Genomic DNA, 16,664 nt, shown 5'->3' with positions numbered 1-16,664 from the left:
AATCCAATTTTTTAAAAAAATTGCATCCCCTAATATGCAGATTTTTTAGAGTACACCCAGTTTGACCTTATTAAGTAAAATTAAATCAGCCTACTCTCTTTCTCCAAGTGTGGCTCGAGTTATTATGTTTTCATTTCGACAGACACACAGAGACAAACGACATGTAGAAGGAGAGGAATATGAAAGGCCAAGGTTTGGCCTTACATGGCAGCAAACCTCATCTACACATTCTCATACGGATCGATAGGCTCCTGCCATGTCTGCACGGCCTGAGATGTGTGTTTATGTGTGTTGGCTCTCTATGGCCATTGTGCCGAGATAGGCCTGGCCCTACGAGCCGGTGACATTTGCTTTTGCAGAGAATATAAGGGACACGGTTTTCTGAGCACTCCTGAAAGAGGATGCATTGCAAGCGGAATTCAATTCAATTAGTACAAAGGAAACGCAGGCAGAGACCAACAAGCGCTGCAGAGCTTCGCAGATCCAACACACACGCTCGGATATGCAGAGCAGAGTGTGCCAGCCGAGTTTAACCCCAAATTAATAATAATAAAAAAGTCTGTGCCAGAGCAAAGTGAAGCCAGGCCGTGCGTTTTGTTGACAGGAACGGGCACCTAAAGGCACCGTGTCAATTACTTACAGGTTTCACACTGATTATTAATCAGGGGCATCATTCCTGTGAAGCCCGCAGCAGCATATCCGAGCTGAAACAATATAATGCCTCGCAGAGAGGACAGTGGATCAATATTTCGGCAGCTCTGCAAAGTGACACAGCGTTGCAAGCGTTATAGATGTTGAAAACGACAATTATGGCTTGTTTAAGAAAAAAGCCTTTACTAAATGGCATCTGGTGAAACTAAACTTTTATAAATGAGGCTCCTTGAGCTTGGCCTATATGGACATTTACGGCGGATGAAGCCATATGACACGAGGGCAGATGCATGTGGAAACTGAATTAGCCTTTTGAAAATAAATCAGACTGCTCTCGCTTTATCCTTTTGAACCCATAAACTAATTTATTGGTTCACCTTTAAAGTCTTGAGTTCCATTAATATGGTGCCTCTCTAAATCTAGATTATATGATTTATTCTTAAATACATCCGAAAAATCAAGATTTATTTTTTTTGTGGGAAATACAAATATGATGAACGTTTAAAATACCTGAAAATATATGAAATGATTCCTTCTCTGCGCAGTTTTCTAAAAAATATGTGCGTTGCAGTGCTGGTGACTGGCCTTTACAGCATATTTGAAGTATAGGCCTTGAAAACACACCACACCGCGCCAATCAATACTGAATACAATTATAATTCCTGGAGGAACTCAGGCTAAAGCTTTGATTTGTCGGAATAAACAAACCTAGAAATATACGTTTTTTATATGTATTTCGTAACATTTTATATATAAATACAGATTATTTTATATTTGAGTTATGCTATTATTTAAATGAGCAAGACTTATTTCTTAAAGGAAAAGCCTCGAGCTTGCTTATATAAATTAAAATATGACGCTGTTTTAATATATTTTGCTTTATTCTAAGGGTCAAAACAAGCAACGTTAATTAGAGAAATGTTATTTCACTGACAACCAGCTATCAGACAACAAGCCGAGATAACATTAAGACCTAAAGAGAGATCATCTCCGTTTTAAGCTTCTACAGTTGTAAATCCCTTATAAGAGCATTTGAGACGAACTGCCTCAAGTTTTCTAAGTAAAATCACGAGCGAATAACCTGAACAAACAGGAATAAATAAACCTCCATATCTATATTTATAAAATGACTGATTGAAGTTTCTTCTCTTTGATTAAGGAATTTACTTATTTCCTCCCTAATTAATAAAATGCCATCATGGCCGAGCAGCAGATGCCGTACCTGCTGCCTTGCTCACGGGTAAATCAACTGCCTCTTCCCTTGTGTTATTCCGCGTCACTTGCTCTGATTCGTGCACTCATGTGAAATTAATAAGGCATCACTTTACATTAAGGTGTCCATATGCCGCCCAATTACTCCCTGTAACTTTGGCGAGACTCCAATTATGACAACAAAACCGTGTTAACGATAGCCAAACCAGCCCCAGCAGTGATGCACCTCCAATTCAAATGACTTCTTACTCAGACACGCTTTGGGGAAATTAAAAAGCGTTCTCCAAATGTCTGTTGAGTTTTCTAAAAACTTCAGTTCAGATATATATTTTTATATGTGTTATATTTTTTTTGGTTTCCTTATTTCTGCATGTTTTAAGCGTGTAAGTAAAATATTCTGTCCTGCTGTTGGATCAATTCTCACTGCTCATTGAAAATATTTGACACACTGGGAATCTGTTAGGATAATTGGATTGGTTATAATTATTGCCATGGTTACTGGCAAAAAGAACGATTTTCACAGTTTTAACTTTGCAGCTTTCCTCTATAAATACATTCAAATTAAAATAGGGCTATCCTCTCGAATTTTGGGCCCAATAATTAGGGATTTTTTTAAAACCATAAGACTTAACTTATTGCGTCAAATTAGATAAACATTTTTCCATCTGGTATTGACGTGAGGGTGGGGCTGATTTCCAATAAGAGACTTGACAACATGTTTTTTTCCGGTGCATCGTTGTCTCTGCGCCTCAAATAAACAAATTCACGCTCGTCTCTCAGAAGAAACACTTTTCTGCCTCACATAAATACATTTACATTGAATTTATTTTTTACTGAACTGAATAGCTTTGTCTGAATCCTGAACTGTGTGTGTGCACAGCTACAGTTGATCATACTGCACCAATTAAGCATTATCAGCGATAGTTTTGTTTGTGTCTTAGTATAAAGGCAACTTTCAGTAAATTAAGCCTGCATTATAGAAAATACCACAACCTGACTCTATACACAGGCAGGGCTGCATTGTGCAGAAAATCAATTGGTAATCCGTTATAATATTGGCCACAGTGGGCTTGACACTACATTAGAATAACTGTATTTAATAAAGACGACTTTTTTTTTATTAAGGAAACTATCCTTCAGACAACTTATTTGGCCATAATCTGATGACAGTATGCAGATATTAGGTTGAAATGTGTCGCAGCTGCTGTAAGTTTATGTGCAGACGCATCAAGCTGCAGAGAAACAGTCTGATGCTCGACTTGGACAGCACTCTTTTTGTCCACGTCTCTTCTCAACAGGGTGCCAGGGTGCAAAATGTCTGCATTTAAACTCCTCTTCTTCTGCGCCACACACACACACGCGCGCGCGCGCACACACACACACACATGCACGAACGGCGCACACACACACACACACGCTCACACTGTAGTCCCCGACTTTACCGCAGGATCCTATTCTGTCATGCATCTTTAACAGCCGCCCAGCTCACTCCCATACACCAGCGCACAAAACGACAGGGCTCGAACATCAATTTACATCAACTCTTTAACTCCATCATACGAGTTACAAAACCCAGAGGATGCGCTCACATCCGCGCGTCTCCTCCGTGTGTGTGTGTGTTTCTTCCCGTCCCACCCTCTCCCTCGTCCTCCTCCTCCGGCTTCCAGCTTTCTCCAGAGCTGCCAGAGTCCCAAATCCTGAGCGAGGTAAACATCCTTAAGCCGCTGCATGCGTCTCCGTTTCCAATCTCAAATTATCCGTTCCGCAAAAAAGCCTCTCTTTTCCTTCTCCGGTGCCGTGCTTCTCTCCGTGCTTTTCTCGATGCAGACGCATTTGAATAGCTGGCCGGTGTTGTTATGGATCCGTGCGCACTGAAAGAGAATCAGTATGCAAATTGTTTCAGTATCAATCGAAAGGTTCGATCCGCCTGAGCGTCAGCCCCTTTGGCACGAGAGGCTCCTTTGCTGCATAAATGTTTATAATGATCCCATATATTAACAGACACACACACACACACACACACACACACACACACACACACACACAGACGAGAGAAAATACTTGACTATTATTAAGATGTAACTAAAATGTTGTTTTGCAGGATAAATAAAAATGTAAATGTAGTGATGCAGATTGCAGGGGGATGTAGATTGTGTCTACATGACCATGACTTAGACTTAAATACCTTTTTATTAGTGAAATAAACTCACACACAACCAGGGTCTAGGCTATCATATACTAAACTATTTATATTCCACAATTAATATTTAATCTTTAATTGATTTAATTTTTCTGTCATCACTGGAGGTTATGTATCCGTGCCTTTGTGTTGAATTTTTGTTCTGTATCACAGTTTAAAACTGAAAACTGAAATCATGTTGTTTGTTTTGCACAGTTTTGCAGAAACAAAACAACTGTCATCCCTTGTCTTGTTTTGACATGAGTCATCGAATGCTGAATAATGAGATATAAGCCCTGTTGTATGACTTATAGCAGTCATATGGTTTGAATAAAGTAGCTCACAGTGACAGGTTGTCATATTTTCAAACATGCTTCTGTCATATTCTGATAATCTTACAGCTGCACAAAATGTAGCCTATAGAGGGATTAAACAGTGCTGATAACCACAGCAGAAAAGAAGCACCTGGGTAAGGATGGATTAGAGAGAGGAAATAAAAAGGGTAAAGGTAAAAAGAGGCAATCAGGTGAAAAATATGAGAGCAGTAGAAGAGGGGGGGAGTGAGGAAGAGGAGTAATGTTGAAACGCACAGAAAGTGGACAGTGGATCTGAGAGTTTAAGCAATCAAGAGCAGGACAGGCAAGATGAAGGAAAAAAGAGGAAGGGCAGCAAGAGGTGATAGGAAAGGCTATGGTGAGGGCAGGGAGAAGGAGAGCGTGGTCAGGAGGAGATAAAGCATAGAGTCCGTTATCCATCTGTCCCAGGGTTAGAGTTTGACCAGCTGAGGGGGTCAGGGGTGAAGGGTCGGCGACCCCCTTGGCCTGAGGGCTCCGTGGTCAGTGCGCTGGCAGATACACACTGGGGATAGGATTATAAGGTAAATAAAAAAAGGAGGATGATTTCATGGGGTTGTTCTTTTGCAGATAGAGCATCCAGCTCACAGATAGAAAGATTTTATTAGGATTAATTCTTCAGTGTCAGAAAATAAGGTGAAATGTGTTTGTTGATTTTACACCCCAGTTAGATGGTTTACTGCACGGCCTTTTAAATGTTTTTAATGCAAAATGTAATTTATGTACGCACTGAATACTCTTAATTATCTCTCTGTTACTCAATATGTTCAATGCTGTTGATAAACATGGTCACCATTTCATGGCTGTTCAGGAGCTTTCACTCATATCATCCTGACCTTCAGCAGATCATCATGTCATGTAATTGGAGAGGCTTAAATTTACAATTTTTCCTAAGCACTTTATGGACTTCTTGTGCATTTTGCCAAAATTGTTTGACCACAATTTACAGGGCCTTTAAAACTAATATGATAGATCAGATGTGTAATATCCTCAATAATATGAGGAGATTGTATACTGTTAAAAAAACAAACAGGCCTTTTAGCTTTTTATGAGTTTTATTAGCTTTTACTTTAGTGATTTGACATGTAATTTATTGTCTTTCCGGTTGTGAAAGTTAAATTTGGTGTGTATCGACTTATATCTTCATATGAATCTCCCAGTTGTCCAAGTTCCAAATGAAACGTTAAGATACAATGCTCTCTTAATTGTTAAATGTGTCATTGCCACAATTATAGATAAGACATCTCTTTATTAGAGTTATTTTATTATTAAGTTCACATTATTAAGAAAAAACAAGTAGAGACATTTCTAAAAGGATGTCCTCTGATTTAACACAAGTACAGTATTAGTGTGTAAAAGCTCAGAGGTGGATATCCCTGTTTAAACTTTAATACTGCTTTGAACAGGAGTGTCCCTCTTGATCAGTTAAGATCCTCTCAGCCACTTATAGGAAGTGCCATATTTAATAACTAGGTTCCACCTGTTAAAAGTGATGTGCACACAGTGCACAGTGTGTGCAGATTTAACAAGGCGCTCAGTGGTTAGGTCAAGGATTGCTGTCCTTTACTTGTGCCTGAAAATCTATATCTCAGAAAGGGGAAGGATTATATATTTTATGTCAACAAGAGACTGTCTTCTCCTTTGTGTGTGTGTCTATGTGTGTATGTCTGTGAGCGGCTTACCGTTGTGCACAATAGGTCTCAGCATGTGTGTATGAGGAACTGTGTGTGTTGATGTGTATGTTTCTGTGAGTGAGAAGGAAAGAGACTTCATAGATGAGGGTGTGTGCTACAAGGTGCAGGAGGTCAATGTTTCCAAACCTTTATATAAACAGATAAACTTATTCATGAACTTCAATATACAACTTTACATATTCTCACCTGACGCCTGACTCATACCTCTCATTCAGTCAACATGGACATTACATTTTCTCACTGTTCACTGACACTTTTTGAAGGAAACACTTTGCCATATTTTGCAGGCAAATAGAAATATTTTGCTAACAAAACCAATAATTAGTTTGAAATCCTGCCAAGATTAATCAGAGAATACACAGTGAAATTTTTAGTATCAGGCAGAGACAAAATAGTTAATCAGTAACTTGTCACAAATGTATTTGAAATAAAAACAAAACCAACTGCTGCATGTGCAATATTTGTTTCTGTTCGTTTGTGCAATAGCATATTATAAACACAATAGGTTTCAGTTGATAACCTTAATAAAAATGTTGAACTAATAAAACTTTCAGCCCGAAATTGGAGGCCAAGATTACAATGATGCCAGCAGTATCTCTTATTTTATCAGTTTCCACTCCTCCAACTGTCCAATTTGACATTCAGTATTACCTGTTGGTATCTTCGCTTGTTGTCCAGCAATGGCCATATACTATAATCATACCTTTAATATGCAGTTTCAGAAGAAATATTGTATATTTCAAATCTTATTAAAATTAATACATTTTTACCCCAGGAAATTAATTTAATTTATTCCAATCTGCTTGTTTGCAAGCATTATGAGTGTGTGCTGAACATGTGCTTCAGAGTCAGTGCAGGTGAGTGCAGTCTGTGAGTCATGTGTTCATGTGTGTTGACAAAATGTGAAACGGATGATCTTTGTCGTCAATTTTGTGCATTTATTTTGTGTGATGTACGAGTTTGCACTGATCATGACCAACCACAATGAGTGCAGTATAAACAGGTGTGTTTCTATGTTTGTGTTTGAATGTGTGTGTGTGTGTTTAGGGGTTATGTGGGGGAAGGGGGGGGGGGGGGGGGGGGGCACTCGGGGGGGGGGGGGGGGGGGGGGTAGGAGGGATTAGTAGGGAAAGTGGCCGGGGTAGGGACAATGATAGCTGCATCTAAAAGAGGATTACATGGGTTCCCCTGTCATCATGTACCTGCCATTATGGGATTACGGACAGCGCTTCCACCTTTTCCATTCAACATTGTGGAACAGGGCGAAGCCTTCAAAATACCACTGCACTTCTACAAACTCAAAGCCTCACCAAGTCAGAATGAAGGGGTGGTCCTGTTGAGGTCAACACATAGAGTACAGCACTAAAGCTGCCAGTTGGAGTTTGGGGGTTGTTACAGGTCTGGATCCCACTGTGTTAATCCCAGCTAACACTGTATGCACTTATGATAGTGTATGGATAAAAATGCTCTCCAAGCAGCATGTTTGGTGATTCTGACAGTGAGCATCTCATAGACACACGGAGAGAGAGAGAGATAGAGAGATGCAACTGGTGAAAGAAAGCACCATTAAAACTTCCGGTACAAACTGTGCTTTTAGTAGATGTGGAAAATTTTGGAATAAAAGGGCTCCATTATGCACCCAAACACACACACACAAGTGTCTAATAAAATCCCATCATTGACCAATACACACAAGAACGCAAAACATGCTGACAAATTCAATTATAGATCTGTTATACAACTAAAACCATATTAATGTGCACGAGTCACATACTCGAGATATAAACAGACACTCGAGATATAAACAGACACACATTTTATGCGAGAAAAAAAATGAATAGTGCTTTGATTGCCCACCACACACACCCACACACACACACATACACAAACCCTCTCTACAACAGTGAATACTGATTTGGCACAGTCTCTCATGATATCTATTGTTCATTAGTCATTGTTATCCCGCTTTGATGTAGCTGTAATGGGCTTTAGATGTGTGGACTGGCTCCATAAAGACCCCTGTTTAGTAACGGCCACAGTTTAAATGCTCTTAATGTGCTGCTGAGGTGTGGGGAGGGGCCAGGAGCTGTAAATCACAGAGAAGGGGGGGGGGCTGAGGGGAGGAGGAGCTGGGGTGGAGGTGAAGAAAGGAGCGATTGGAGAGGAGAGGCGAGGAGAGGAGAGCAGGAGGGAGGGGATGAGGTTCAGGGACGAGGGAATGGAATCTGTGTGTGTGCATTCTGACGAGGCGGAGAGCCTCCCTCCGAAACTGCAGATGTGTTTACACAGCACAGGTTCACACAGTCGCTCATACAAGTGCACGCACACACACACACACACACACACACACACACACACACACACACACACACACACACACACACACACACAAACCTCTAGTTAAGGTCCTCCTGTGTCGTGTTCATGCTTACAATGAGTTTAGCATTGAGTTCGGCTACAGGGGATTAAACTAACGTAACTGTGTGTGTGTGTGTGTGTGTGTGAAGGTGTGTGTCTGTATGTGAGATCTGTCCTGTTCCCAGTAGGGCCCAAGTAAACAGACAGAGACAGCTATCAGCCTCTCCATTGTTTTCATCTGATCACTAATCTTCAATGGTTAAATCATTATCCATCTACCACCTTAGCAAAGGGCCAGGCAAACACTACTGGTCTGTCACCAAGCAGCACTAGTCCTTAATATGTTACTGACACACACACACACACACACACACACACACACACACACACACACACACACACACACACACACACACACACACACACTGAAGGGCACATACAGTATACATACACACAATCTATAAGTACGAAGTGCATGTATCTAAATATGTTCACATCAATCACACACACACACACACACACGCATACATACAATTACACATGCACGTAGGCATGTATAAATGTATATATACAGTATATGAATGTACACACACACACCCACAAACACACAAAGAGAGAGCGTTGTTGCCATCTCCGGGTTTGAGGGGCCTCCATCACTCCCAGCAGGATACTGGGGCAAATCTAATTGCAGGTAAATGTACAGTGCTGCTCTCTGTGGCTCCTGTGTGGAGAAGATGGGAGGAGAGGCCCAGCGACATGGTTAGTATTGGTCGGGATGACTGATCGGCCCTGCCCTAACTACATTAGACTGTGGAGAAGTGGCTGCCCCCCCCCCCACCAACCCCCTCCTGCTGCTCTGCTCCCCTTCGCTCCTTCAGAGATGGCAGAGGTAGTCGGTGGGGCTTTGGTGGGGCTATGTGGGGGCGTTGGGCGTGACCCATCCCCGCCGCGGATCATTGCATATCAACCTCCAATAGAGAAGCCCACGGTTGATTGGAGCATATTAGCAGGCTGTGGGCTGGAGGTAGTCCAGGCCCAGTGGAGGGCTCTGCCATCTAAGATCTGATCAGAGGTTATTAGCAGTAAAGAGCCACTGTGGATGAGGGGAGGAGAGACATCATTTACAGGGTCAGAGCCTGGCCGCACAGAGCCGGCTGGGCAGTGCACATGCACAGAAAAAACACACTCAGGGCGGCACACACACACACACACACATACTGGACAGTAAAGGGCGGCTCATTACTCAGTAAGAGCTCAGGTTTCCAGCGTAGACCTCTCCATTAGACCCCCAGTTAGGGAGAAATGAATGGCTGTAGCTTCTCCGCACTCATAAACCATCCAACCATCCACAGCAGGAGAAAATGAGATACAAGTAAAAGGAGGGAGGGGATCTTAGAGGTAGTGTGTGTGTGTGTGTGTGTGTGTGTGTGTGTGTGTGTGTGTGTGTGCGTGTGTGCGCAAGAGGGCTGAGGGGTCCTCAGGGTCTTTGAGATGGAAATGTCCAGCTGGCCGGCCGTCTGCTGCCTGACCCCTGAGCTCAAGGTCAGAAGCCAGGGCCCCCAACCAACCAGCCACTGACCAACACGCACACATACAGTAAACTGACACACAGCAGACACACATACACACAATATCCATGTGTTTGTATGTGTGTATTTATGTGTGTGTTTTCGGAGAGAGAGGAGAGGGAGCATGCACTCGGCCGTGTGCGTGTAATTGATCATTTAATCTGGCTGACATCATAATCCCCGACGCGTGTTTAACTAACTGGCTGACCAGCAGAGGAGCAGAAGGGCTGAGTAATTATCTCATCTGGATACATTAATAACGAAGCATCACTCACCGTTACCTCGGCTCCATCGGACCTGAATCAATCACAGCGAATCAGTGAAGTGTGTTTGTGTGTGTGGAAGAGAGAAAAGAGAGCGTGCGCATATGTGTGTATTCATTATTGTGTATTAGCACGCATGTTTGGGGAAGCTGCATCGATGCGTTGCGCCTCTAAGCAGACTGTCGGCCATCACACAGCCCAACCTGCGAGCTGGAGAGAGCTAAAATGGAGACCGGTGCATGTGTGTGTCGGCTTCTGTGCCTCTGCAGTATCGTATTGGTGTATGGATTTGTTGGAAAGCCAAAACGCTCAAAAAATGAACCACAAATCAACAATATTGGAGGGGAAACAATCAATGAATTTAATAGAGAGATGAGAATATGAGAAGGATATGTGGTGTGCATCAAGGAACGGGCATATCGTTTTGTTTCAAACTGAAGTGCACATTCAAAGCCAATTGCTCAAAGGACAGAGATCCACACAAATGGCAATCAAATTAAATGGCAGCTGAAACAAAGAGAAGCGGACCTAAGCATTTGTCCTTGTGTTTGTGTGTGTGTGTGTGTGTGTGTGTGTGTGTGTGTGTGTGTGTGTGTGTGTGTGCGCGCGCCCATGAGGGTCTTAGGAAAATTATTGCTATTGATTTAAGGCGGAGAAATGTGGAAATGTTACCAGATGGGACATTTAGCTGTGAGTGGCTCCGGATGAGACGAGTCATCCTCGAAAGGCCAGGGCAGAGAGATGCAGCGAATGCACATCAAAACATAAAATGCCGTCCAGACCTCCTCTCAGGATGAATCCAGCATCAAAATTGCAGGTATATTTATTCATGGTCATGAAGATTTGGTATTTGTATTGGATTCAAGATGTCTGGAATTTGCTGAAACATACAACAAACAATACAGTCCTGTTTAAATTAATAATTTTCATACATTTTATAGATGCAAGTTGTGTTACGTGAATTACAGATAAACTACACGTGCACAGTTGCTGCCACATGTAATCAGTGTATCGAATGCTCAGACAGTGAGTGGGTCTAAGTAAACAAAGTGTGCTGTGTGCTTACAGAAGGCACCACACTGCAATCAGAAACCGACTTAAACAAACATTCCTTTTTGTGCAGTCTGAAAAAAGTCTGAAAATTACATACCCAAATTAAACAATGTTTGCTGTTCTTGGACTCTTTTGATCACAGTCTTGATCCTGGTCTTTTCTGAAAGGTAACTCTTTGGAGTTCACTAACAAAACGTCAGACTTAGTCTAAGTGATACTGAAGAAATTTAACAAAGGCACAAATGAGGTGGAAATGTCTATTTCTGTTTTCATTTCGGTTTTGTATGCACCCCTTTTACAAAATAAGCAGTTGTTGCAGTGACATTGATTAAATTATTAAAATGATTTACACCGATAGATTTGTGATGCTTTGTGTCCTCAAACCATGTAAACTTTGTCAGCCTCATGTTGTCTAAAATAAGCTAACAAACCCTCATATTAACCCTCATCCTTCCAACATATTTCACATACAAGGACTACCGACTGGGAACCCCAGGAATAAACTACTGTAAGAAACAACCATCATAGCAAACTGTTAATTTATTTCTTCTGAAAACATTATTTATTATGTAATTAATGTCATCTGAAAAACAAAAAAACAGATTATTTTAAGAAAGTTACAGTTAATTTGCATTTTGTGTAAAATGAAAAAATATACTTTCCTTTAATACAAATTGCAGTTTTTATCTTTTATCCCAAGCAATCTTTCCAGAAAGCCTTCAAAATGACTGACAGAGTGCTCCTACCCCCTGATAGTGTGTGATACTTTAAATTAGAACCCATGGCAAATATGAACTCAATAAATATTTCTGTCTATTAAAACGGCATAGGCTGAATTGGGAGCATTGGACTGGGGCCCCCCAGGACCCTAATACATTGGTATTTTTAAAAAGCACTAATTAAAGCAGAAACAGAAAACAATGCTATGAAGTCATTAGGAACAAATTGATCAACAAAGCCATGAAGAATTGGAATGATAGAATAAAGCACCCGTGAGATATGACAAAAAGTATACCTCTGGGGTCTGTGGGTACCCCTGTTGGTAGGATTAAGGTTAAAGTCAATGCTTGTTAATGTAATAAAGATCTATTTTTAAAGAAATATAGTCATAGTCAATAACTCAAGCAAGGGCATGGTACATCATCATAAGATGAATGCTTCACAGCTGCTTTCGAATGAATGAATGTCAAGTTTGAGCTATTACATGCAAACAAACTTTAATTGCAGTGCTTATGAATGCATACATCCTAATTCCTATCCAAAATAATCCTCAAAATGTTCACAAAAATGACCTGTAAAACAAAGTTAAAGTTTTACTGTATCAAACCCAAATCACAAATAATTTTTTTTGGGAGCTTTTATTCACCCACAGAAAGTTTTTCAGTCAAACTCTGCTATTCAAACATGCTGTGCAGTTGTATAAGTTCATTCCTTGCAGCAGCTCCCAGCAGCTAGTGTGATCATCTCTGAGCAGTGACCGGAGTAACGGAGAGCTCAACACCCTGCAGGCTTCTCTCGAGAAGCAGCCTGATGTTAGAGGCTCCCTCTAATCAATGAACTTCCAGTCCCGCCTCTGTAACCTCTGCAGGGTGAGTTGTGTTTTTAGAGCAGATTGTCCCTTTAACTGTCCGTTCTCAGTGACCACTGACCGCTGTCCGTCTGTTCTGGTTCACATTAGGAGCCTCTCAGTAGAGCTGTTCAGATTACACCAACAGCTCAATAGAGACAAACTCAGCATGCTGCAGCTGACATGCACACACACACACACACGCGCGCGCACACACACACACAGACACACACACACACAGACACACACACACACACACACAGTAAACTGTATATGAACACACAACATGCCTGCACATAGACATTAATTTCATTTAAGTGCACCTACACACATCTGGAAACATGCACACACACACACTCACACACACACACACACGGACACAGACACACACACACAAAGAAAGCCTGGCAGTCTGGTGTTCTTCAAGTTAATTTGACACAGAATCGATTTGATCCCTCGTCATCTCAATAATGATAGAAAAGATGCTAAATGCAATAGAATCTCTGAAATCTAATATTTTGGGGTCAAATCGTTTAATGAAGAGCAATCTGACTCTGGACTTTCACCGTTCCTATTGCATCCTATCTATTAGGATGTTGTTTTTCCAGATGCTTTGTTGGAAGACTGTAAGCTTAAAACGATACTGCAAAATTGTCTTAAGGACCTGTAAGCAGACTGTCCTCAATAAACAATTACATTTTACATTTCAGGCATTTAGCTGCTTGAGCTCTTACCTGGGGTGAGTTAAGGGCATAATCCAAATAACAAAACAAGAGTCTCAACAAAACCAAAACCAGCTATAATACACACATTGATTGACAGGTATTTGACAGAAATACATGGACAAACACCAGATAACTAAATCTTGAAATTTATTCATGTTTTTTGTCGATGTCAAAGGCTAATTTACATTAGTCATGTTCCAAAATACAGCAAGAAAAAACGCTGTCAGGTATGTGATTAGATGGTAAAAATATTACACTTTTGGGGTTTAAAATGTGTGTTTGGGGGACAAGCATAAATTATGGTTATAGATTAAAAGCACAATAAGTATTAACAGTACTAAATGTTACAGTAATATAGATTGGATGAAATACTGCATGACAATAGCCTTCAAATGTGCTAAATGATGCCAAATTATCATTCAAAAACATATTTTTGTGATGAATTGGATCATTGGATAAAACAGACCTCAAGGTATATGCATCAGTATTACTTTTGACACACAGTAAGAAACAACCCTTTGGCTGAGATGTATTATTATAGAGGCTGATAATAGCTGTGCTTGTGTGTCTGAGCTGCAGCTTAGTGAAAAGGGACCTTTGAGTTGTTTATTTTCACAATCATGTGCAACAATCATACCTTAACGTTATATGTGAGTGCTTTGTGGTATGTGTGTGTATGTGTGTGTGATTACCCATGCTGTTATCAGCGGCAAGCCACCATTCACTCCAGCTGAAATGAAAGGTTTTCCTCTGTCACAAAGCAGTTTCTTTGTTTCCATGGTGCTATGATTCTGTCAAAATCCTAGAGAAAACAGAGGGGGGAGTGAAAAAATCAATGTCCCCCATCACCAACAGCAGTCTTAGCCTAGCAGGCTGTCACCATGCAAGTACACACGCCAACACATGCATACACAGACAGTGGGAGACACAAAAACATATAAAAGTAACGCTTCTGACTTAAAGGGGACCTATTATGTTTTTCCTTATTTTCAGTCATATATATAATGTTACAATGTTGGATGTTAAAAGTGGCCAAAGTGTCAAATAATGAGGTAAACGTATGTAGAAGTAATCCCTGTGAGCAAAAAACTTAGGCTTCAGACTGCTCTGAATGCTCGGTTTGCTGAACAAGGAGCTCCAAATATCTCCATATATTGTTGTGTTGACCAGTTTTTAGCGCCCATAACAAAGCTCTGCAAATTCAGTGAGGAACACGTTTCACTTCCTGTTAATTCTTTATGATTAAAGTCTGCTGTTATTTAGTCATTTAAAACCTTTTCATATCAAAAAGCAGGAAATGTTGGGTTAGTATCGGCAGTAACTTAACACGACTCTGATACAGCTGCCCCTTCGCAGGCTTCCGGAAAGCCAATCAGGGCAGAGTGGGCTCATCAGGAGGGGGCCTTAAAGAGACAGGAACTAAGACTGCCTGTTAGAGACAGAGGCTGAACTGAGGGGCTGCATAAAGGGCCAGTATAAGATAAATAAAGGAGTTTTTTGAACTGTGAATCATGAAGAGCTACTCTACTGGAGTCCCAGAATAAAAATATAGAACTGCAAATGAGCATAATAGGTCCCCTTTAAATCTGTTCATTAAAATTTTTCATTGAAGGAAGTGGACAACAGTGTATCTTGGATATTTTTGATAATAGCAGAATGCTCGAACCTGTAACGATCCCAAGAGGCTAAAATGGAGAAGTCTTCTATCTTTTTGTAATTCCCCAATAACCAGTAGATTCACAGCATATTGACAGTAGCTGCCTGCGGTGACTGAGAAGAGCAGGGAATGTAATTTACTCTCACACTCTCATATCTCCCAGCAGGTCTTTGTCATTAAAGGTTGAGTCTGGTAGACAAGAAACAGGTCAACAAAATATTCTGAGAGAATATAGATCCTGTAGAGTTACAGGATAAGGCGTGAATTATTTGTCCTTTATCATGTTGTATGTCTGTTTTAAGCTGAGATAAAAGGCAATGACAAAGCATGCATGAGCCTTGATATTGAAAAGAAACAAATTCATTCAAAATCTTTACAAGGCTCTGTGATACATGAAAACTGTGGAGAGAGGTAGACTGCTTTTTGAGTGGCCACAGCGTGTCGCACTACACAACAAAACACCAGTTTCACAGAGTGGAGATAATTGAATTTTTTTAGGATTATTATTTAAAGCGGCAATAATTAATTTTTTTATATTGACAATGGGTCACATGATAACCTGTATGTGAATTGAGTAGCTCACAGTGATGAACCTACAGAGAATTATCATCAGCTTTTTTGGTGTCTTTCAGCTCATTGTTTTGGTTTTACAGCTCACAACTTTACTATTCTGGTTCACTCTCACTGCTCTTATCAGCGTTGTTTTCAGCCACAATAGCCAGTTATTTTTCAGTGAAAAAGCTCTAAAGATTGACTGTATGCTACCTGCTCAGCAGAAAAAGACAGACAGACAAAGTCAGTGACTATGGCTAGGGAACATAGTGGAGCATTTACCAGCTAAAGAGTCAGATATTCCTCTCCCTTCGCTCGTTTCTCATGAGTTGGTGCAGACCAAAAATAGAGCTAAAAGGATGATGAACATTGGACTCTAAATAAAAGATAATGCTGCACATTGTATATATAAGTATATCTAAAGACGTTTCTACTGAATCCAAAGCCAAGAAATAGTAGTTGAAAGTGTTGACATACTACAGGTCCTTGAGTTTTTAAAAGAAGAAATACCTCATACTGTATTTGTTGCTCAGTGCGAAAAGTGTTTGGGTTTTGTAATAAAATATATTTTTTAAACTAGATAACTCATTCAATGAATTTGTCATGAAAAGCACCATATTACAGTGTGAATGCTGGCAGATTTATGTGTTTGCCATTTGATTTTTATTCAGCATCCATAGATTCATTCAGAGCCACTGACACACTGAAAGTTGTACTGTTGATCACAAACAGATGTTGTGTTACTGTTAAAACTTACAGGCACAATTTAAGATTCGGTCTCATACTTCCAAAAACAAGTAAAATTGACAATTCTCTACGGGGCCTCTTTGGA

Source organism: Thunnus albacares, chromosome 1 (assembly GCF_914725855.1).
Source record: "Thunnus albacares chromosome 1, fThuAlb1.1, whole genome shotgun sequence".
Lineage (NCBI taxonomy): Eukaryota > Metazoa > Chordata > Actinopteri > Scombriformes > Scombridae > Thunnus > Thunnus albacares.
This window is presented reverse-complemented; position numbering follows the sequence as displayed.